Source organism: Myotis yumanensis, unplaced genomic scaffold (genome assembly GCF_028538775.1).
Source record: "Myotis yumanensis isolate MYYU_CA2020_CCGP unplaced genomic scaffold, mMyoYum1.0.hap1 SCAF_9, whole genome shotgun sequence".
Classification (NCBI taxonomy): Eukaryota; Metazoa; Chordata; class Mammalia; order Chiroptera; family Vespertilionidae; genus Myotis; species Myotis yumanensis.
In genome coordinates, this window is record NW_027223760.1 from 67978325 (window position 1) to 68002134 (window position 23810).

Genomic DNA, 23810 nt, shown 5'->3' on the forward strand with positions numbered 1-23810 from the left:
TACTTCTGGTTTATATAATTTTCTTTCTTCTTTGTGAAAGGGAGTCATCATGGAGGCTTTTACAAGTTTTATTCAGATACATTATCTTTTTCTCCTTTTTTCTACTACTCAGTTTAATAACTTATATAAGCTAAATGCCATTTTAAAAATCACATTTCTAATTTTTAAATTTATCTTGTTGAAAGTATTACATATGTTCCTTTGTTTTCCCCATTGACTCCCTCCACTCCATCCCTGCCTCCACCCCAAGGCTTCACCACACTATTGTCTGTATCCATGGGTCTGAATGGCTTTCTTGGCAGGGAGACTCAGAAATGTACTCCTTAGGCGTGAGCCTTTAGTTTCATGAAGTTTATCTCCCATCCTCTGACCCATGTGTCTTACTAGGATATGTAGTGTATTTTCCATGTCCTGCTCACAAGTCAGATCATCATGTCATCATTGTCTAGTGTTCTGTTCTTCAAGATGATCAAGATACTTGAATTTTCAACTGTGACAGAGAGACAGCATATCCCTGAGGCAGAGAGTATATGTGAACTGTTCTTACCATATGAATAAAAAGCAAATGATCCCTTTTAATCAAGAGAATTGGAAAAACATATCTTTTCTGCAAGATCAACAGTCCTATAAGAAGCGCCAAAGCCTATGTTATAGAAGACCAGAGATAAACCAGGCCACACTTAGAGAAAGGGAGTTACATTTTCATTATAATTATGCGCAGGCCCAGAGAAAAATGTGTCTTTCAAATTCTGCCTCCCTCTCCCCCCACAACATAGAGGAAACTTTCTCTATTTATACTTTTTCCAGTCCTTTGTTTCCCAAATTTGGAATGAGACTTCTGGGCCTTCTGAGAACAAAGGCCTGCGTGCTGGGAAGGGGCCATGAGACCATATCTCAAGGCCTGGCCTGGTGCCAGCACTGACAACTCTGTCTGGGGCATAGTTTCTGGCCTCTCTGGAATGAGAGTAGTCTATTTTCCTTATTATTTAAGCAAGCAAGTGATTACAGAAGCCAAAATAGCAGGGTTAAAATTTCAAACAGCAGTTTTTATATACGATGGACGCATCACCTATGTTAATCTACTGTCACGTAACCGAGTGGTAGCCCTAATAGCAGTTTCTGTGGCAGATAGTATAATACAGCAGCTGTGATTGGAACTGCCACTTGGTAAACTTGTAGTAATATATACATCTACCAAGATTCATTTCATTTTTGCAGGATACTAGTACATAGAAGTGAATTGCATGGAAATATGTAAACCATCATCCCTCCAACCTCTAAGTGTTTGACAGTGGTATTAATCTCAGCAGTTCTATAATACAGGATGGGGCAAAGTAGGTTTACAATTGTTCATATGGAAAATAATACAATAAATAATAATAATACAAGAATAAACTGTGTTCCATATACTCACAGCTGTAAACCTACTTTTACTTCCGATTTAAAATTTTCCTCAGGGAAGGAGTGTGGTTTTCAGGACTTCCACTTGAGTGATGTCAAGAGTGATATCCTAGTGGCTCTGATTCCACAGGCCATATATTCAGATTCTCCCGGCTGCTAAGTATTTTCTCTCTTAATCATGCACATGAGGACCAAAGAAGTAACCACAGGTCAGGTCCAAAGATACTTGTAAATACTGTTAAACTCCATAAGCTCCCATTTAACTAGAACCATGGTAGTGTTGCAGATTCCATGGCATCAGTGTCAGCTCAGACCTTCTAACAGTCCTAGAAATGTTAGGATTTGCCAATTCCTCCATGTTGAATTACCCTGGAAATGGTTCCATTTTCCTTTGGAAAGTGCGGGGAAATTTAGTGTATAAATTGCATGTGGCATTGTAGGCTTCTTTCTCAAAAGATCCATGTGCTTCAATCAATGAGTCTGAATTTGAGAAGTGACTTGGATCTGGAAGTTGGGTGAGGAGCCAACAACTTCCCATTATAAGCGCTGATGTGAGCCTTCTGCCTATCATTTCTCTTCCTTTGCCTATCTATCTCATGTCTAAGGACACCATGACCTATTAGCTATTATCACAAATATCTGAAGGTCAAGGCAACTTGATGGAAAGCTGGTAATTATATCTATCTTACCTCTAGTGATTAAGTGCTATGCCCTAGCCTCATTCACATCACCATTAAAGAGCCCAGTTTGATAGCAACAATTGACACCATAAACCACAGCTTGTGAAGTGCAGCCACCACCAGCCAAGCTTCTGAGATGTTGGTGCCCACTCAGCAGGGCATTTCTTATAGAGTGTCTTCTGGGCCCACACAGGGATCTTAATTTATGCACTAAAGGAATTGATACACTGAATAGGAAGTACTGGCAGAAACCTGGGAAGCAAATGTGGGAGTAGAGATTCAGTTATTCCACAAGGGGTGGAACATAAGGCTGGATATAGGAACATTTATTGAATTGAAGCACTCACACAGATCTCACAATCTGATGATCTGGCAATGACAATGAAGTCTATCATAGGAGATGGGTGCTCAAGTCTTACATGGTAAATCTATTCTAACATTCCCATCTCCCTGAATCTTCTGGAGACTTCCACACCACCATACAAGGAAGTTCCAGACTTTCTTCATATTTGCTATATTCAAGCTTTAAGGAGCTAGTTAGTGTAGGAAAATGTTTTAGGATATCTTATATAATTACTAGTGGCCCGGTGCACAAAATTCGTGCGCGGGGGCAAGGTGTACCTCAGCCTGGCCTGCACCCTCTCCAATCTGGGACTCCTCAGGGGATGTCCGACTGCTGGTTGGACATCCCTCTTGCAATCCGGGACTGCTGGCTCCTAACCACTCACCTGCCTGCCTGCCTGCCTGACCACCCCTAACTACTCTGCCTGTCATCCTGATTGACCCCAACTGCCCCCCCTTCTGGCGTGATCACCCCTAACTGCCCCCCTGCTGGCCTGCTCACCACCAACTGCACCCCCCTGCTGGCCTGATCGCCCCCAACTGCCCCCCCCCTTGCTGGCCTGCTCACCTCCAACTTCCCCCCTTGCTGGCCTGCTCACCCCCAACTGCCCTCCCCTGCCAGCCAGTTGCCCCTAACTGCCTCTGCCTCATCCCCATCACCATGGCTTTGTTTGGAAGGACATCCAGAAGGTCTCCTGGTCTAATTAGCATATTACTTTTATTAGTATAGATTATATAATTTATATGTGATATATTATATACTTAGGATATATTTAATGGGATATATTAGGATCTATTGCCTAAGGAAGTGGAACTTGGATGAAGAGATTTAAGTAATGGGTTGAAGATAACTAGCATTGAGTACCCCAGGAAATATAGGTACATATACACACACATATGCACATACACACAGACAAACATACTCACACCAAGAAATTAACAGGATTCATCTGCATTACTCACAGATTTGAATGTTGAAATGTATTTAATAGTTTGGTAACTAAAAGACTGTGAAAGATCAATTCAAAATCACAATGAATTAAAGAACTATAATTTTTTGGAGATTTGATTATGTTAGGTATCATGAGTCTCTCAGATTAAGCCTTGAAAATGAATACTTTTACCAATTTTATTCATATTGTGTGAGTTGTGACATATTTAGTTACATGAAGTAGAAGCCCACCTCTGTAGCTTAAACTTACAACAGCATTTTATTTTCCTCACATAACAAGTGTGATGGAAGGGAGTCTAGGTCCTTTCTGTCATTTGGCTCCACCATGATCACAGTGAAGTTTTATCTTCATGCTTGCTGAATCATAGAGGCAAGACGGCATCTCCCTTTTCCGTTGTGCTAGAGGCTAGAAAAACAGAAAGGTACAAAGAGAGTGTCTGTATTAGATAAACAAAAACATTCCCAGAAGTCTCTAGCAGATCCATACCTTTATCACATTGCCTAAACTTTTGTTACATGGTCATTCCTGACTGAAACAGGGTCTGAGAAGGTGAGTATTTTATCTGGGATCATGGCCAATCTGAAGAAAAAGGAGATAGTGGAGTACAACAGCTCTTGGGTAGGAGATTAGGGGTGTCTAATGATGCATGGAATTAAAACCAGTATTTTTAAGCAAATTTTCAGAGTAATGCTGAGTATCAATAACTATTTATTATAATATTCTTGAGGGTTTTATTTTTTAGTCATTTGTTAATAATGAAATAATATACATAAATATTTTATATACTTCATCCTACATTATACTAGAGAGAATGAGATCATTATAGGCCATTAATGGCTTTTATTTACTAAAATATTTACATATAGATATGTGTGTGTGTGTGTGTGTATATATATATATATATATATATATATATATATATATATATGAATCAACGGTGGCTTTAGGGTCCATGTTATGACCAATACTAAATTCTAAATCACAGGACCTAAAATATGGTAATTTTTATTATCTGTTTCAAATAACATTTCCTTAATGCCCACATACTTATAGAATACTATGTCCTAAATGAGTTCTTTAAGCTAAATGTGGAACACTTATTTATAAGAAACTCTCTTGTGCTTTTTACATCTTTGATAGACTTAATATCTAAAACTCAGTATTTGACAAATCACTTTTTTTTTCTTTTTTTTTAATTTAATTTAATTTTTTTTATTTTTTTAAATCTTTATTGTTCAGATTATTACATTTGTTCCTCTTTTTTCCCCCCATAACTCCCCTCCTTCCAGCTCCCACCCCACCCTCCACCCTCACTCCCACCCACTGTGTTCATCCATAGGTGCATGATTTTTGTCCAGTCACTTCCCGCATCTCCCACACCCCTTTTCCCCCCAAGAATAGTTAGTCCATTCCCTTTCTATGTCCCTGATTCTATTATAATCACCAGTTCATTCTGTACATCAGGTTATTTATTCACTTGATTCTTAGATTCATTTGTTGATAGATGCATATTTGTTGTTCATAATTTGTATCTTTACCTTTTTCTTCTTCTTCCTCTTCTTAAAGGATACCTTTCAGCATTTCATATAATACTGGTTTGGCGGTGGTGAACTCCTTTAGCTTTTTCTTATCTGTGAAGCTCTTTATCTGACCTTCAATTCTGAATGACAGCTTTGCTGGATAAAGTAATCTTGGTTGTAGGTTCTTGGTATTCAGCACTTTGAATATTTCTTGCCATTCCCTTCTGGCCTGCAAAGTTTCTGTTGAGAAATCAGCTGACAGTCGTATGGGTATTCCCTTGTAGGTAATTGAGTCTCTTTCTCTTGCTGCTTTTAAGATTTTCTGTCTTTTGCTCTTGGCATTTTAATGATGATGTGTCTTGGTGTGGTCCTCTTTGGATTCCTTTTGTTTGGGGTTCTCTGCGCTTCTTGAACCTGTAAGTCCATTTCTTTCTCCAGGTGGGGGAAGTTTTCTGCCATTATTTCTTGAAATAGGTTTTCAATATCTTGCTGTCTCTCATCTTCTGGCACTCCAATAATTCTGATATTAGACTGCTTAAAGCTGTCCCAGAGGCTCCTTACACTATCTTCACATTTTCGGATTCTTTTTTCATTTTGCTTTTCCAATTGGGTGTTTTTTGTCGAATCTTTGGTTTGATTCTTGAGCTCCTCTGGTCTGCTATTGGGTATAATATTCTTTATTTCAGTCCGTGTATGCTTACTTTCTAATTTCTTTATCGTAGCATCGAGGGTCTCATTAGTTTTCGTGAGGCTCTGCACAAATTTATGGCAAGCCCTCAAAATTGCGATTCTTAGCTCCATATCCTCCATTTCTGTCATGTTTTTTTGTCTCCGCATCTTTTATGCTTTCTTGGTGCACCCCCTTGTGGTCTTCTCTGTGCGCAGTCTTGTTCTAGCCAAGCCTTAATTGTTGTAGTTAACACTAGAGGGATTTGACCACCAGGCCGACTGGCTGTAGGAATCAGCTGTGCGGAAAACGTCTGTCTTCTGGGGAGACGCTAATCCAGCCTTTGCCTGAGGCGATCGGCAAATGGCTGTGCGCAGGGCTTGGGCGGGCGGGATCAACAGGGCGGGGGGAGGGAGCCGCTATGGCTGCTCTCAGTCCGTCCCCAGGGGTTCTGCCTCTCTGTCCCAGCAACCGCTGCAAACCTCGGAGGGGCCGTAGCCAGACAGTCCCGCTTCTCCCGTTTGAGTCTGGGTCCCTAGAGACTCGCCCGGATCTGTAGCCCAGAGTCTGAGACTCACTCCTGATTGAAAACGACAACCGCGCCCTCAGCCGCCAGCCCACTTTGCGCGCGCGCCACCTCACCACCGCACCACCGTACCTTTAAATTTTCCACACTGCGCCTCCGCTGAGCGTCGGAATGCTGTTGTTTTTGCTTCTAGTTGAAGAGTCTCTCCTCAGCCAGCCTTCCTGTGGTTCTGGTTGATGTCCGTTCCGACTTTTAGTTGTATTTTTGAAGTGGTTGTTTATGGCGGCAATCTCCGGTGTTTACCTATGCCGCCATCTTCGATCTCTCGACAAATCACTTTTTAAGATATTAAAAGTGTTACCCCTTTAAAAAAATTTTCTGCACTTATATCAAAATATTTCTTAATTGCATTCTATCTCCCACCAAACTGTAAATTTTATGTCCTCTACATTCCTCAAAAACAGTGAATGTTGATAATCAAGATGGACAGATTTTTCAAGGACATTTAGGTGGCAGGGGAGGAAAAGAGAGAGTAAAGATAGGATAGCTGTCCTAAAGTTCTGTCTAAGTGGTAATCAAAGGTAAACATAATACCTTTTTGTGAATGCAAATCTAATATTAATTCATATCTAAAGTAATATATTACAGATTTATATCTAATTTCAAGTCCTCTGTGAACTCAATTAGAATTCATTCTGCCTCATCTTACACATATTGGATACATTTTTTCAAATCTAATTCTGGTCCTGTTGATTTGAGTTGATTTGTGTTTTATAAACAGTCACATGCAAGTATGATAGAGTGTCAAATATATCACATGACATATGGGGTTTAGATAAAATATGACTTTATCAATTATGAAAAACACATTTAGAATCTTACATATAAGCATTTTACCCTTATCTGCTTATAACTATAGAATTTAGAAAGAATATATAGAAATAAAATTGAGAGAACAACAACATAAGAAATTTTTAAAAATCAAGAAAACTGAAAAATGTGTTCCATTGATACATGCACATATATAGATAAATGTATATTTTTGGTACACTGTATATAGATGGATATATAGAAGTATGATGATACTGTGAAGGAAACCAATTGACAAAATTAAATCATTAAGTAACTTTTTTTTTCTCATAATGTTCCTTATAATATGCTCTATAGGGTAATTCTTTTCTTTCCCCTAGATAACATCGTGATTGGTCCCCAAAGCTCTCTTAAATAATAAATTCTCCTGGTACTTTTGTCACTTAAAATTATTTCACTTCTGAAACTGATAGGTGTAGCTAAAGCAATAATAAAAACTTCAAGCTTCATTCAAAATTAAAGCTTCTGCACTTAGCTAATCAGCTATGCAACAGAAGGCAGGCTTGCAGTATAAAGTATGGCTTGGATAGATACTCTTCTACTTTCCCAACTTGTCTTTCTACCTCTTCGCAATTGTTAACTTGCACTGTTTCTGACAATTCTAGGGTTCAAGAGGGTGAAGGGAGGAGAGGTGAGGGCACAGGAACGCTGCTGCAAGGCTTGTGTTTGTGAGCTGCCATCACTGCTCTCTGGTTTGGCAGGTGTCACAGCTGACCCATCTCTTTTTCCCTGCCAGGGGGTTTCAGTTCCTTGGAGGGCTCTTCGGACCATTTACTCATCTCCCCACTCATTGGTAGGTATCTCTCTCCTGCACCTGACTGGGATTTGGGTCTCAGGAGTCCATATCTTCACAGACTCTCTCTGTTGGGATCCGACTGCCTTTAGGCAGCCCTTTTGAATAAAGTCATTTAACATCACTCCAGGTTAGCTTTCAGCCACATATGTGTGGTTCACACCTTCCCCATGTATCTTTGGTTCATTTTCAGATATGAATTGTTACTTAAAAAATATTTCTATGCTGTTGTCACAACTTATACTTTTCAATGTATACAGATCTGTTTTAATTAATTAAATTAAAATGAAGTTTAACCGTTTGAGTCTCAAGCAGCGCGATCGCACTGCTGAGATTTTATGTCAAGAAAACATACGATTAGTTTGAGTCCCAGGGGGTATTGAAAAAACACTGCCAAAGAATCCCAAACAGCGCAACCCCGCTTTCTCTAAATGAGTATGAAAAGACCCAAACAGCGTGATAGCGCTTGTTTTATTTTATGTCGAGAAATACCAAGCAGCGCTGCTCGGGACTCAAACGGTTAAAGCATCACTGAGTGATAGTTAATTTGAAATCATGAATGCTGACCATTAAAAAACTATGATGTGTGGTGAACACATCTACTGATTGGTAGAACAAAGGCCAACATCCTTCTCTTTCAGAAGAAATCACAAAGAATCAATTGAGCAAGTTGTCACTGAACAGGGACAGAGCAGAGCAAAGCCTTATGTGATCTAGTGTGGGATCTAGTGTCAAACATATGTGGGTTTGAGTTCTATCTCCACAATGTATTAATCACACAAAGTTGACTGAGTTTAACAAGGCAGTAATGTCAGTTTCTTCCTCTATAAAATGGGAATAATAGCTCTAGCAATTACATTGTTAAGATGATTAAATAAAAATATAATACATATAGTGTTTATCACATTGTAGCTCCTTAATAATTGTTAATCTTGCCTTCTAACACTGGTTAACTCACTGTGTCCCTTTTTTTCATTTGGAAACATGTTATTTTTTTGTCTAAAGTTTTACATATGTCTCCTCCCCCCCCTCCCCATTGACCGCCTCCCCCTCCCCCCAGCCATTCCACCCCTGGCAAGCCCCCACTGCCCCAGTGTCTGTGTCTATTGGTTATGCTAATATGCATGCATACAAGTCCTTTGCTTGCTCTCTAACCCTCCACCTCCCCTGCCATTCGTCTCTGGGTCCATTTTTGTCCATCAAATTATGTTGATCATTATATACCACATATGAGTGAGATCATGTGATATTGTTGTGTCCTTTTTCAGGTATTTACTTTCTTTTCTAGTATTTCTGAAATAAAAATATGTTTCACATTATTTTCAGGTCACTAAATTATAGTGTGTATATGATGTGTTATAATAGGAATCTTTGTTTTATTATACCACATAAAACAAACTTTAAAATCTCAAACTATATTTTTCTAGATAAAGTGAATGAACCAGTAAAAATAAGTCTCTACTTCTATTGAATTAATCTTTGGGATTAGTAAACCAAGTGGAGCAGCTCTGGTTTTCAATGTAATAGGGGAGAGACAAACCATTAGAAAAAAAGTCCTCTATGACATGCTGTGAGAAAACTCTAAGAATTTGAATATATACTCATAGGGCTTTTGTAATGCAAATCCTGATTATTTTTATGTTCCTAACTTCTCATCTTTTTCAAACAACTCATCCATGTTGGTAGCCAAATGATAAGCCGCTGCTAAATGAAATGGCTAGTATTGCCTCTGTAGCTACTGTATTTATCCAAAGAGAACACATTAGTATTGTTCCTAAGTAAATAGAGTCACTACTTCCTTGTTTTACTCCTTTCATAAATACGCATTCAAAATTCTGGGTGTAATGAGTGCTTAATATGCTTTCACCATGCGGTTAAAAGCATTGGGAAGGATTAGGAGAAGCTTTTGTCTCAATCTTATTTTTCTATTCTAACAGATCCAAACACACTGCAAGGGTCTAGTCCAGTGGTTCTCAATCTTCCTAATGCCGCAACCCTTTAATACAGTTCCTCATGTTGTGGTGACCCCCAATTTCATTGTTACAAATTGAACATAATTAAAGCATAGTGATTAATCACAAAAACAATATGTAATTATACATGTGTTTTCCGATGGCGACCCCTGTGAAAGGGTCATTCGACTCCCAAAGGTGTCGCGACCCACAGGTTGAGAACCGCTGGTCTAGTCTATAACACCTAGATGACAGTTCTAGAAAATATCTTCTTCAATACCTAAGATTCTAAGGCATATTATGTTTAATTATTAAATCTATTTAGTGTGCTTTGCTCCATATGAATATTATTACTTTGTAGGCCCACTTTATGTAGGCAAGTATTTTCCCTTTAAAAATGTTAATGTGTTGTTCATAATAAGCCAAGATTTATTTCTTCTTATATTCTTAATATATTACATATATGTATATTTGAAATATCTCTATATATTTCCTATCTTTGTCCACTGAAAGGGCTTATCAGTAATGGTCCACCAATAGCAATAAACAAGCCAAATTACTGTATCTTGGTTTCTAAATATACCATTCTCCCTAAAAGGAACAGGGTTCCTTGGGAAGGAAAGACAAATTCCAGAGCTGGGGAAGAAAGAGAACAGGATAAATCTGGAATATATTTTAAATATATATCATGAAGCAAGGAAGTATTTACATAATCAGTAGGACACGTGAAAGGGACAAGTGAAGCATCTTGAAAGAGCCTCTGCAGAAAAAATCTGGGACAATTAGAAGATTAAAATAAAAAATATATATTAGTAGTAAATTTTAACCCATCGATTAAATAACAACCTAGGTTTCCCTACTGATTCAAAGTTTTAAAACAATATCTAGGATTAAATGTAAAAGCGTGTGCATTTATTCATTAGTTTAGTTCATTCAGTATATTTGTATCATGCAGTTCTACCACCAGTGACTTCAAGGACAAACTGTAGGGTAAGATCCTCTCCCTGACTACATACAGATAAGGCTTAGAACAAATACCAATTACTTACGCAATTATCTCCTTAGACACTGAGCAAATGCCAACATATTGGGAACTTTCTGGGGGGAAAAAGCTTCAAGTATGCATTTGCAATTCTACAACTTTACTTTAATGCTATATATCTGTCATATATTTAAGTATGGTGCTGTCATTGTTCCCTGACAGAAATGACCTTTGACTTGGCTCCAAAAGGTCCATATCCTCCTCTCATCCTTCTGGCTACATCTCTCGTAATTTCTCTTCGCAGCTCCTCATTCAGCTATTCTGCTTTGGCCAGGCACTTAGGAGTTGGAAAAGCCCTCAGGTTCCAAGTTAAGAATAGTTAAGTTATGTTAAATAAAAGGTAATGAATGTCTCAAATACCACTCTACTACTCTAACTTAAAAAGATAAACCACAGAAAACATGCTATGGAATCATGATTTTAATTAAGTAGTAACTTGTATTCAATGCTAACATATTTAAAAGTAGACTGAAAATCTATAATAAATAATGGTAATAGAAAAACTGAATTGTAAGCTGTATATAAAAATTACTCAATCTTTTCACAATGTTTTCATGGGTATAGTTTGCATTAAATATGAATTATCATATTTCAACATTTTATTTTTTCAAAATGAAACAACAATAGACTTTCTACTGATTACAGAATATAGCTATAGTACAGAGTTAGTTTATGGCTACTAATTAAAATATGTCATAAAAACTCTTCTGAAGATAAATGTTACACTAAGTCATAACAACAAAAAGATATCCATTAATTTATTTATTTAACAATGATTTGAGTATCTACTATATACTACTACTAAATAGTATATAGTACTACTATTCTGGTCCATATGTACCCAAGGATGAATTAATAGTTTCTGTCCTAAAGAAACTCAGTAGTGATAAAAGCAGAAATGTAAATTAGTAATTGCAAAGTAGTTTATCAAGTGCACAAGACAACAGTAGCACAAAGACAGCAGTAGAAGAAGGGAAGGCTTCCTAAAAGAGGGAATGCTTGAGATGAAGTTTAAGAGATGAGTCACAGCTTCTATGTCTCTGGATCTATTTTTGTTCAGCAGTTTATGGTGTTCATTATATTCCACAAATGAGTGAGATCATGTGAGGGCATGTGCTGGGGGATAGAGGGGGAGGAAACGGCCGGGGAGAGGTCAATGGTGGAAAAAGGAGACATATGTAATATTTTACATAATAAAGAATAATAAAAAAAGACACATCTCTAAGGTTTTCCCAAGTTTCTTATTGAGATTTAGTCACCCCGCCTTGAGATTGTCAAAACACAATTTTTAAATCTCTTGCATTACAGCTATGTCTGTATCTAAACTGAATTTCTTGAGGTTAAATGCAAACTCTCATTCATCTCTGTGTCTTTAGGGATCATCACTGGGTAATGGGCTCTCAAAAAAAAGAAAAAAAAAACGGGAAAAAAAAGAGATGAGTCACAGTTTATCAGGCAAGAACAAATGAATGAGAGACTATCAAACCAAAGAAACAGCATATCGACAGTCACAGAGGCATGGATTAGCCTGGTGAATGATGAGGAGTCAGGGGAGAACTAAATTTTAATCAGGGTCTAATTTGTTAAAGGCCTTACAGATCTATGGGGTAGTATAATTTGAATGCACAAATTAATATAAGTGATAATTGCCTAGTCTATGACATATCAACTTTCTTACCACGTCAGGACCTAGATACCTCCCTTCCTTCTACCTGAAAAGTCCTTCCTTCAGATTTTTACACAATTGAATATTGTTCCTCATTTAAGTCCTGACTTAAAAATCACCTTGTGGGGCAAAAACATACAATGAGACAAATGATGTTGGGAAAATTGGGAAGATACATTCAAATAAGTGAAACTAGACCACCTTCTTACATCACATACAATGAAGTCTTAGAAGAAAATATAAGCAGTAAAATCTCTGACATTTCTCTCAGTAATATTTCTTTCTGATATATCTCCTCAGGCAAGGGAAACAAAAGAAAAATAAACAAATGGGACTACATCAAACTAAGAAGTTTTTGTACAGCAAAGGAAATCACCAATAAAATGAAAAGACAACCTATTGAATGGGAGAAGATATTTGTCAATGATAGAACTAATAAGCGGTTAATTTCCAAAATTTCTAAGAACTCATTTTACTCAATACTAAAAAAACCAACAATCCAATTAAAAAAATGGGCAGAGTACCTGAATAGACACTTCTTCAAAGAAAAGAAACAGAGGTCAACAGATATATGAAAACATGCTCCACAGTCACTAATCATCAGAGATATGCAAATTAAAACCACAATGAGATATCACCTCACACCTGTCATGATGGTTATCCTATCTAATAAAAGAGTAATATGCAAATTAACCACAACTCCGCAACAAAGATGGCAGTGCCCATAGGGGCTAGGGTGGGATGCTGGTGGCGTCGCCCGAGTAACGCGAGCCCAGCAGGTAAGTGCAGCTACAGACAGCACCCAGCGACCGGGAGCAGGCAAGCATGGCCTGCAGTCAGCACCCAACAGGGCCTGCTTGCCCATCACCATGGTGTAGAACAGGCAGGCCCCGTAGAGAGCAAAGAACCACAGGGAGTGGGCCTAAGCAGTCAGTAGGACATCCCCTGAGGGCTCCTGGATTGGAGAGGGAGCAGGTCAGGCTGAGGGACCCCCCTTCCCCGGGAAAGAATTTTGTGCACCGGGCCTCTAGTCATCAATAAATACACAAACAAAACAAGTACTAGCTAGGATGTGGAGAAAAGGGACCCCTGGTGCACTGTTGGTGGAATGCAGATTGGTGCAGCAACTATAGAAAACAGTATGGAGGATCCTCAAAAAATAAAAAAATGAAACTGCCTTATGACCCTGTGATTCCACTTCTGGGTATATGAAGAAACCCAAACAGTAATTCGAAAGGGTATATGCCCCCCTATGTTCATTGCAGTGTTATTTACAATAGCCAAACTATGAAAGCAACCAAAGTGCCCACGAATAGATGAGTGGATAAAAAAAGTTTCGGTACATATATTAAAGGGAAAATACTCTGCCATAAAAAGGATGAAATCTTACCATTTGCAGCAACATGGATGGAATTAGAGGGTATTATGCTAAGTGAAATAAGTCAGTTAGAGAAAGACAAATACCATATGATTTCACTTATATGTGAAGTCTAAAGAACAAAATAAACTGAATTGAGGCAGACTCATAAGCACAGAGAACAAACTGATGTATGCTGAAGGAGAGGGGGGTTTGGAGGTCTGGGTAAAGGGATTGGGAAGTACAGATTGGTAATTGCAAGATAGTCATGAGGAAGTAAGGTATAGCATAGGGAATATTGTCAATAATATTGTAATGGCTATTTGTGGTGCCAGGTGGGCACTGGAAATATCAGGGGAGTACTTTGTAAAGATTTGATTATCTGGCTATTATGCTTTACACCTGAAACTAATACAAAATAATGAAGAATGTATACTGCAATTGAAAAATAAATTTTAAAGTTATTTAAAAATATCGCTTCTTAGGAGAGGCCAACCCATACCACCCAAGTAAAGTAGTACCCGCCCTACCACCACACCCACTTGTTAGCATTCTATTTCCTTTGTTTATAAGCCAATAGATATATTAGAAACACAGAATAAATACCAATTGTACAATTTTATGTATCATACCCATATCCCCTTGATGTTTAATCTCTTCATTCTTATAAGTTAGACTGAGAAAATCATGGAAATTGCTAAGCAATGTTTGGCGGTTCTCAACCTGTGGGTTGCAACCCCTTTGGGGGTCAAATGACCCTTTCACAGGGGTCGCCTAAGACCCTCGGAAAACACATATATAATTACATATTGTTTTTGTGATTAATCACTATGCTTTAATTATGTTCAATTTGTAACAATGAAAATACATCCTGCATATCAGATATTTACATTACGATTCATAACAGTAGCAAAATTACAGTTATGAAGTAGCAACGAAAATAAATTTTATGGTCGGGGGTCACCACAACATGAGGAACTGTATTAAAGGGTCGCGGCATTAGGAAGGTTGAGAACCACTGCTCTAGAGATTTGTGAGTTGGCCATCTTCCCTTTATCCTGTAACGAATGTATTTTGTTCACTAGTAGTCATATGAGTGTGACTAAAGCAGAAAATACCCTTTCAGAGACATTTGCATTCTATTATCTCAAAAGGATAAGTCTCTAAGGAAAAATTATCAGGCAGTATGACAAGACATAGTGAAGCATCTGGAAAGAGCAGAAAAGATGTTTTTGGCCCTTTAAATCATACCTCACATGCAAATCTACCAACCCTTGAGGAGAGACCTATATTTGTCTCCAGAGAAAAGGGCTATGAAGTAAATCTCCATTAGTACTGGGAAAACTTAAAATTCTTTTATTTAGCTTCCTGCTAAAATGGGAGCTTCAGAGAATGTTTATAGATAAACATAAAATGACATCCTTTAAAATATTTTCTAGGCTTAAAGAGGCAAATGCAGTGTTTGTTCTTCTTGAGGTATGGTGTTTGAATGAGTCCCTAAACTCCTGCAGTTACATGATCAAACAGACTGAGTATATAGGAGCCTTTACCTTTTCAACACCTATTGTTATTTAAGAAAATATTTCCTTATTTCTAGTTCTCTTATCAAGACACTGGTGACAATATAAATAATATTTTAAATGCAGCCTAAAGTAAAAAAAAATTGAAATTTTAGTAAAATGGCAGTCATTATACTATAAAATACTTCGATATATGCAAATTATTTAAGACTCACAATCGGATGAAATTAATCTAAATCTAGACCACATATAACTAGTAATTGAGCAATATCACAACCAATACTAAGTGTAGGCAAAATATTCATAATTGTCATTAAATAACATGGGTTAAAATGTATCGTACATTTATATAAAATTTTCAATTGATTATATTTATTAATAGCATATTTCTATTTATACAAAGTGTGTTGTACATTAAGTATACTGATTAAATTTGAATTATAAATTTACAATATTAAGTTGTGGTAGTGGTCTTCAAATATCTGATAGTTTTAGGGTCAGTAAATTATTAAAGAAAAGGCTTAGAAGAAGTTTAGAAGAAGGATCATAATACAAAATTATTATGAGGCAACAATCTGAGCAGTTGATCGGAAGAACATATATTAAATACTGAGTGTCATGAGAGGGAAGTAATAAACCTATTTTGTGTGTCCCGATCAAGCCAGATGTGGAGAATGTGTTAAAAGAGCATTTGCAAACTGAAGCGTCACTTTAAGATATTAAACAAAATGTGCCGAAACCGGTTTGGCTCAGTGGATAGAGCGTCGGCCTGCGGATTGAAAGGTCCCGGGTTCGATTCCGGTCAAGGGCATGTACCTGGGTTGCGGGCACATCCCCAGTGGGAGATGTACAGGAGGCAGCTGGTCGATGTTTCTCTCTCATCGATGTTTCTAACTCTCTATCTCTCTCCCTTCCTCTCTGTAAAAAATCAATAAAATATATTAAAAAAAAAAAAACACAAACAAAAAAAAAGATATTAAACAAAATGATGGAAGCCTGGTCTTTGAGTATTCATTGCAGACATAGGAAAACACTGATGGCATTAATGACTAATGATTAAGCTAACATGGATCCACAACAAACAAGTTATGCTTTATAAGTAAAAATGTGCATTTTTAAATTTGACTTATTTATGAAGCTGGACTAGTTTCATGTTATAATTTCTTTTTCTTGATGTCCTAATTTTTGTTTTATATAGTTTCTGGAGTTCATTTTTCTCCTCTTTGGAAAATCATGATAGTTTTGCTTTTCACCCATCTTCTACTGAATCTCTTAATGTACACTTTTTTTCAGAGATTACAGACAATGGCTTGCTTGACTTCCTGATTCTTTTATTGCTCTAGGACCTGACAGAAGTTGAAAAATTAAAATCTTCTGAAGCAATTAAATGATTTCAAGTTATCCCATGTCTCATCTTAAACTGCAATTTTCTTTTAAAGAAATTTGTCCTCCCCTTTTCGTGCTTAAAATTATTCCTCTTGATAGATAAAATGTTATATAATTATCTTAATACGTTAATACCTTCCCAGATGGCAAATTCTTGCTGTTCTTGATCTTTTAAGATACACTTTTAAATTTTGGATTTACTTTATTGGTATTAGTTGATTCTGTGCTTAATAGATCTAGTCAACCCTTTCATATTCATTGTAGTTATGTGTCTTCATTTTTTCCTGCTATTGTATTTTCTATCATTCATTCCACTTCTGTGAGGAATACAAACTAGAAGCTATGCTCTCATGACCCAGCCTAGCAGTGATGCTGTGATACGACTAGAATGTTATAATACAAGGCAGAAAATAATGTGATGAAAAGGATCAGGTAGCATTTCATTGAAGTTCATCAGATAAGATTCCTATCAGCTGATTATGTATAGATAAATAAAAAACTTTACATGAAAGGTTTATTTAAGCTGGACTTTCAAAGAATCTCTTTAATGGATCTATAAGTTACATGAAATGATATGTAATATTTGGAAGATACATGTACATATGCATTTATGATAGAGGGAGAAGGGTGGGATAAGATCACTAGTATTCCTCATATTTTGAAAGACATCTATAACACTCAAAATGGTTAAAAACATATCATGCCACACGGAATAGTGTTTGAAAAAGTTTTCAAAATCATTAAAATAAGTATGATCAGAATTACATTCTCATTGCCACCAAATGGTCATTAGCATTTTCTGCTTCTCAATCATCTGGATGAGAAACATGATGAACTTTCTTTTGAATTTTTTTGAAATATGCTTTCCAAAGACAAGAAAATACATCTGACTATTCCTCACTATTTTAAAACAGAATATGTTCACTTTCTTTCCATAACTTCCTTTACACCTACAAGATTTTTCACCACTGACAAAAATTAAGCCCATGATAATACTGTCCCTTTGTTGATTCTTTTGCGTCCTTGTAATAAAAACTGTTGTCATTTTAAATCAATAACAAAAGGAGAGAAATAATAGGCAGGATTAGAATGTGGGCAGTAGATATCATATTAAAAATACATGTAGAATACTTTGAATTTATTATAGCATTTATAATGAAAATTGATGGGAAACTGAAGACAAAATAAGAGGAGCTATAGGGAAAAAAAGATAAATTAAGCTCCCCATTTGGAAAACAGAAGGGATAAATCAGTAGTTAGAAAAGTAAGAAATAGTGTTTTGGAGATGGAATTCTCTATAAGGATAAAGGCATGAAAAAATGGTAAGATGGTTTTAAAAGATTTAGAATCATAAAGTAAAAAGTGGCACCAATTGAACACAAATAAAAAGGGAGTGATAAATATAGCTACTTGATGGCATGAACTCAAAGTACCAGAATTTTTGAAACGTTTAAAAAAATCTAGTAAGGAAGTGTATAAAAGGTATGAGAATATCTTTTTGAGATCAGTAGAATATGAAGTGATGACAAAAGATTGACAAGCACCAAATAAGTAACAGGCAAAAACATAAAACTGAAACATAAATTCAGATATTGACATTCAGGAAGTATGACTATGTAACACTGCATAAGAAGCATACATTTCCAGATCCAAACAATATTATTTTGTTCTATTTTGTGCATTTGCCAAATAAGGTAACAAAAGCATAAAGAGGTCTTACTCATTATCATTTACATAAATATTGCAATGATTTTAAAGTCAAAGAACCAAAAAATATTTTCTTGTTTTATTGAGCTGGTCAAATTCCTCCACATCTTGTGAACTCTGTAGTTTAGATGGGGCAATGATTTAAATGATTTTTCAGTTCTTTCCCCACTTTGTATATATTGCATGTCCATGAATTTCACAGAAAGAGGTACGTTCAGAAATTTCTAGCAACTGAAATGATCTAATAATCAGATAGATTTTAAATAGTCAAATTTTACCTTTCTGCAGATTGTTTGCACAGGGCTAGGTGACGAACTGACTGCTGTTTGAGTAAGTTCCTGAGTTGCACAGACGTTGGACCAGATATTACCTCTCAATACTACGACCAATACTGAAAAATAGTAAAATAGTTCTATGAAATGCAGAAGCACAACCAATGAACATTAATTCTAGACTAAAATGAAACAGTTCTGATTCTTCCAGGCTAATTTAATTGACATAAACCCAAGATTTACAATCACTACAATATTTAAGATTTTGAGGTAAAGAGAATTAGCACTATAATGTAATTTGATAAAATACCAAATAAAATACACAATTTTGTGCATGTGTTTGGAGGAGTCTAATCCCCTAAACCTTCTACTGAGGAACATCAAGAGGCAAAGGGAAATTAAGGTTACACATGGAACTAAAATGGATAATCATTGGATTTTAAAATATGGAGACTATTTGGGTGGGCCTGATATAGAGTCCTGAAAATTGGAGGCGGGAGGCAGGGGAGTCAGTATCAGTGATAAAATATGAGCAGGACTGACCTGCTGTTGCTGGCTTTGAAGACAGAATAAGGGGGCCACAAACCAAAGAGTTCAGGTGGCCTCTGAGGGCAGGAAAGTGCAAAAAACAGAACTCTCTCCTAGAGATCCAGAAGGAACACAGTCTCTTCTATGTCTTAATTATAGCCCAACAAGACTTATTTTGCACTTACGGCCTCCACAACTGTAGATAACAAATTTATTTTAAAACACCAAATCTATGGTAGTTTGTTATAGAAGCAATAGGAAACACATAAATATCCAATTCAACCTTAGCATGAAGAAAGCCCTTGCCTGAAAATCACACTGGACATTTACACTCTCTGCTAAAATGTGGGACATGTCTTCATACTTCTGGGCAGGTAGGTCTCTGATGGGGGTGCACCATGCTTTGGTCTTACTGCCTATGGCCCTTATTCTTTCTCCTCAAACACAGAGATCTTAGAGGGATGCAATAACCTGTCCATCGATCAACTGCAGCATTTTGTGTCCACTTCTATTTAGATAGTTAATTAAAACTCAGTATTAGGTTCTTGAAAGGTAACATTGCATTAGGAATAGGAACTTTAGAGTCACACAGACATGGATCAGATCAAAACTCCTTCCTTTCATTGGGAGAGTAACTTTGGGCAGTTTAAAACACCCGAACCTCCGTTTCTTGGTCTGTAAAAAAGGAATAGTAATGTTGTAGGTCAGGATCCCCAGAATCAGACCCTAAGATGAGGATTGCGTGCACATGATTTATTAAGGAAATGCCTCCAGGAAAAAATACCTAAGTTACCAGAGTAAGCAAGATATGGAGGGAAGCGATTTCAGGCAAAACCCTCGCATCAGCATGATCCTGCAGGGGAGCTTTGGGGTATAAATGACATCTCAAGTTTTCTTGCTATTAGAGGCAATAGGGCTGGGCTTTTATGCTCTGTAGGGCAGTCCTTGGGAAAGGTGCACTGGGAGGAAAGTTAACTCCCAGATGGTTCTCTCTGGCTGTCTGTGCCTGAAGGCAAAGTGAGTCCAGGAGCTTTTGGGCAATCTTCCAAAGAGAGTGGCAGGAGATGGCTGTGAGAAATAAAAGAACACAGAAGGTGGGAGAAGGGCACCCAGACCCAATCGAAGGGATCCAAGGGAATGGGGTAGAATCTCCCACAAGCATTTACCTCAGAGAACGCTTCTAAAGACTGAATGCACACATGCTTTTCTTTCTTGAGCATTTAAGACTCCTAAGCTATTTTACTTTTGGAATTGCATGCAATATCTAGTGCCGTGCTTTACACATAGAGTGCTCAGCAATGAAATAATTCTTTCTTGACACAGACATTATACCCAGAAAGGGTACAGGAGACAAAATAAAAATAAAGCAAATATGAAGGATACCAGACTAGAAAGTAACGAAACTAGTCTGAATCTATCATTTCAAAATGTTTGTCATTGTAGTTGTATTTTTCATAGAGCTGGAAACTTGAACTACTTGAGACTAGAAACTATTTTTATCTTTCAAAAGCTAGGCAAAGTCAACTAACCAACCAGCCAACCAACCAACCAACAATATATTTATTTGATGAGAATAAATCCTAGAGAAAATGCTGCTTTTACCCCCAGGAAACAAACTAAGTACCCAGAATGCATGCAATTTTTTTCTTAAAGAAAATCTTCTTCTTTGCTACCCTTTGTTCCTATACTGATCATTAACACCTTTACCTGTGATAGCACGTTACAGGTTTAAAGTGCACTCACATTTAAATGCAATTAAAGTGCTTTCAAATTTTACATGATGCTCACAAAACCCTGTCATACATTTTTTACAAATGAGGGGACAAGCTCTGGGAGTTTAAGTGACTTAGTCAAGTTTGCACAGCTACAGACAGGATGCCAACTTCTGACTCCAGGGACAAAATTCTACTCAGTGTTCTACATGATCTACATGATCTCTTTAGCCAAGGGCCAGTCAGGAGACAGAAATCAGGAGAAATCTATGATAAAAAAGAGTCATATGCTAATTAGACTGGACATCCTTCCAGACGAAGCCCGAGCTGCCAGGGAAGCCAGAGTCCCGGGTGCCTCCAGGGGTGTGGGATAATTTAGAAGAATTCCCCAGTCCCCACCCATGTCCTCATTGGGGATATTGTGCCTGTGGCCCACTTGATGGCCAAAAAATTGGTTGAGGTGTCACAGACTGGGCTGGTGAGGAAACCACCTGCTGGGGTGCCAGTGAAATGTGCTAGGAAACTACCCCCTGGGACTCCAGCAAGGCTGACTGGGAAGCCACACACTAGAGAACTCGCCCAACTTACTGGAGGGTGTAAAACACTGGTTTCTTGCCCATCACTGGCCAGAAAGCCACCCACCACTACACCATAGAAGCAAGAAGAAAAGCACTGGGACCAAGAAGAGAAGTCCCCTTTTTATGTAGGGTCCCTCTGGCACCTTCAACTGACAAGTCCTAACACTATACCAGCTAACATCAAAGAAATGTTCATAGGTTCTAATTCTAATATCACAACTTAGGGCAAAAAAGATGAATTAGGAGCTGAGAAACACTCAATTAGCTGACACACCCCTCAATGACTTTCTTGGATTCTTGAGGGTAAAACGCTTTTATTCCAAACTCCTGTTCCATTTGTTTTGCTTTTTCCTAATTACCCCTACAATAAAACGCAGACCAAACCTTTGGGGACACTGGTATGACACATTGTAAGTGCAAAGGGAGAGGGACAATGCAGTGATTGAGACCAGGTCTGGAGCTAAAATACTTGAGTGCAAATACTAGTTTCCCCACTGACTATATTTTCAGGCTTGCAAAAGTTAATTTTCTTATCTATAAAAGGGGATGGTAAGTACCTTCTTTATTAAGATGTCAGGAGAAATAAATTAATATATATAAAGCCTATAGGATAACGTCTAGCATGCAGTTCGAACTTGATAAATACTAGTATTGCCCATACATGTTAGTCTATAATTGGTGTTTAAAAATAACTACTTAGTTATTATCAATTTCCTCTTGGGATTGTGTCTTATAACTCTAAAAGCCGACTTCTTTGGGCATTGCCTGTAGCTCTGGTTTCAGATCCTGGCACCGCCCCTGGCTCACTGAATAATCCTCAACAGTGGCAGCCAACCCACTGGGGATCTGGTTACTCAAGTGAAAAGAGACACATGGTTAAACAAATCATCTCTCTTTCATATCTCTTCCAGTTCTGACTAAATCTGATTCACCTTTTTCCCCAAATAATGAGTTACACTTGAGAGGGGAAAAAGGAAGGAAATTAACATTTTAAGTGCTACCCACCTGTGTCAGGCAAGCACTTTGCATGCATTAACCTGATTTCATTCTTATCCCGGGATTAGTACTTCCAACCCTAGTTAACCAATACGGAAACTGGTGCTTGGAAAGGTCAAGCAACACACTGAAGATCACACTCTTGGTAAGTAGCAGGGCCTGAAACCAAACCCGGCCTTTCTGTTTGGGTTGACAAAACATTTCTAACTATCCCGCTTGCCTCCCACACCATCTTCATCTCAGACATCAAGATTCCTAACTGCTCAGTGCTTTTCACGCGTTAAGGAGATGAGTAGGTGTGCGACTTCTTTTCTGTCTTAAAGTTATCATTTGAAAGTAAAGCAAGTGCAAATCATTTACCAGTCTCAAAAATGCTGAAAATCACCCCTAACAGCTCACAGGAAATTGGCGGCTGAGTGGAAATCGGCAGCCCTCCAGCATCCGTGCGCCCCTGGCCTCACCTCTCCTCCTGGCCGAGAACCTGCTGGAGGTTAAGGAGCCTGGTGGCGGCCCGCGAGCCGAGATCCGACCCCGATGGGCCGCAGTGTCCACCCTCGGAGCCTTCTTCTCCTTCTCTGCAGCAGGAGGTGGTCGGGCCAGGTCCTCTTAAGGTTTCTCCCCAAGTTACAGGTCCGAGTTGGAGGGCTTTCCAGGGCGTGGGTTAAACTGTCCATTTCTCCGAGGAGGCTGCTCACCGCACCCCTTTCCCCAGCCCCCCAGCCCGCGGCCCCTTTCCGCTCCTCCAACAAGGAAACCCGAAGCCCCTTCCCCTCGCTCCCGGGAATCGCCTTTCACCAGACATTCCGCGCTGCGCTCAGGCCCCGTCCCGGGGAAAGGGGTGCAGCTTTGCCGTCCCCCCTCTGGCGCCCAGCCTGCAGCTCTCGAACTTTCTGCCCCTCGGGGGGGAATTCTGAGAACTCTGCCTCGAGTCCGGCTGGAAACCGGAAGAGTCGAAACCTCTGCACTGCGAGCCCCTCCGCCGGCCTCCCCGGCTCCCCGCGCCCGGGCCCCGCGGGCGGATCTCCCCGGGCGGGACCCCGCGCAGGGGCGGGCGGCGCGCGGGCCCCAGACGCGCTCCCATCCAGGCTCGCCATGCGGCTCCCGCCCGGCCCGCGCCCGCGGGATCTGTGGCGCCCTCTCCGCGCCGAAGCCCAGCTCCGCTCGCCACCGGGCGGCTGAAGCCAGGTCCGCCCTGGGCTCCCGGCCTGCCTGCCGGCCTCCCCGCACCGGGCCTCGGCTCCCCTCCTTCCCCGCTCCCGCCTCCCTCGCGGGCTGCCAGGCGGCCCCGGCCTGCCTCTCTCTCCGCCTTCACTACCGGGTCAAGCTGCGGAGGGAGGGCGCG

The 23810-nt window shown here is 38.8% G+C and overlaps 1 long non-coding RNA gene across 1 annotated transcript; it reads right to left on the minus strand.

Moving 5' to 3' along the window:
- Positions 1 to 3416: 3416 nt before the first annotated feature.
- On the minus strand, positions 3417 to 23479 carry LOC139016476 (uncharacterized). Its single transcript, XR_011472681.1, has 3 exons — positions 22930 to 23479; positions 18661 to 18773; positions 3417 to 3781 (listed from the first exon to the last, which is right to left on the minus strand). It is a non-coding gene; the product is annotated as an uncharacterized lncRNA (long non-coding RNA).
- Positions 23480 to 23810: the final 331 nt, after the last annotated feature.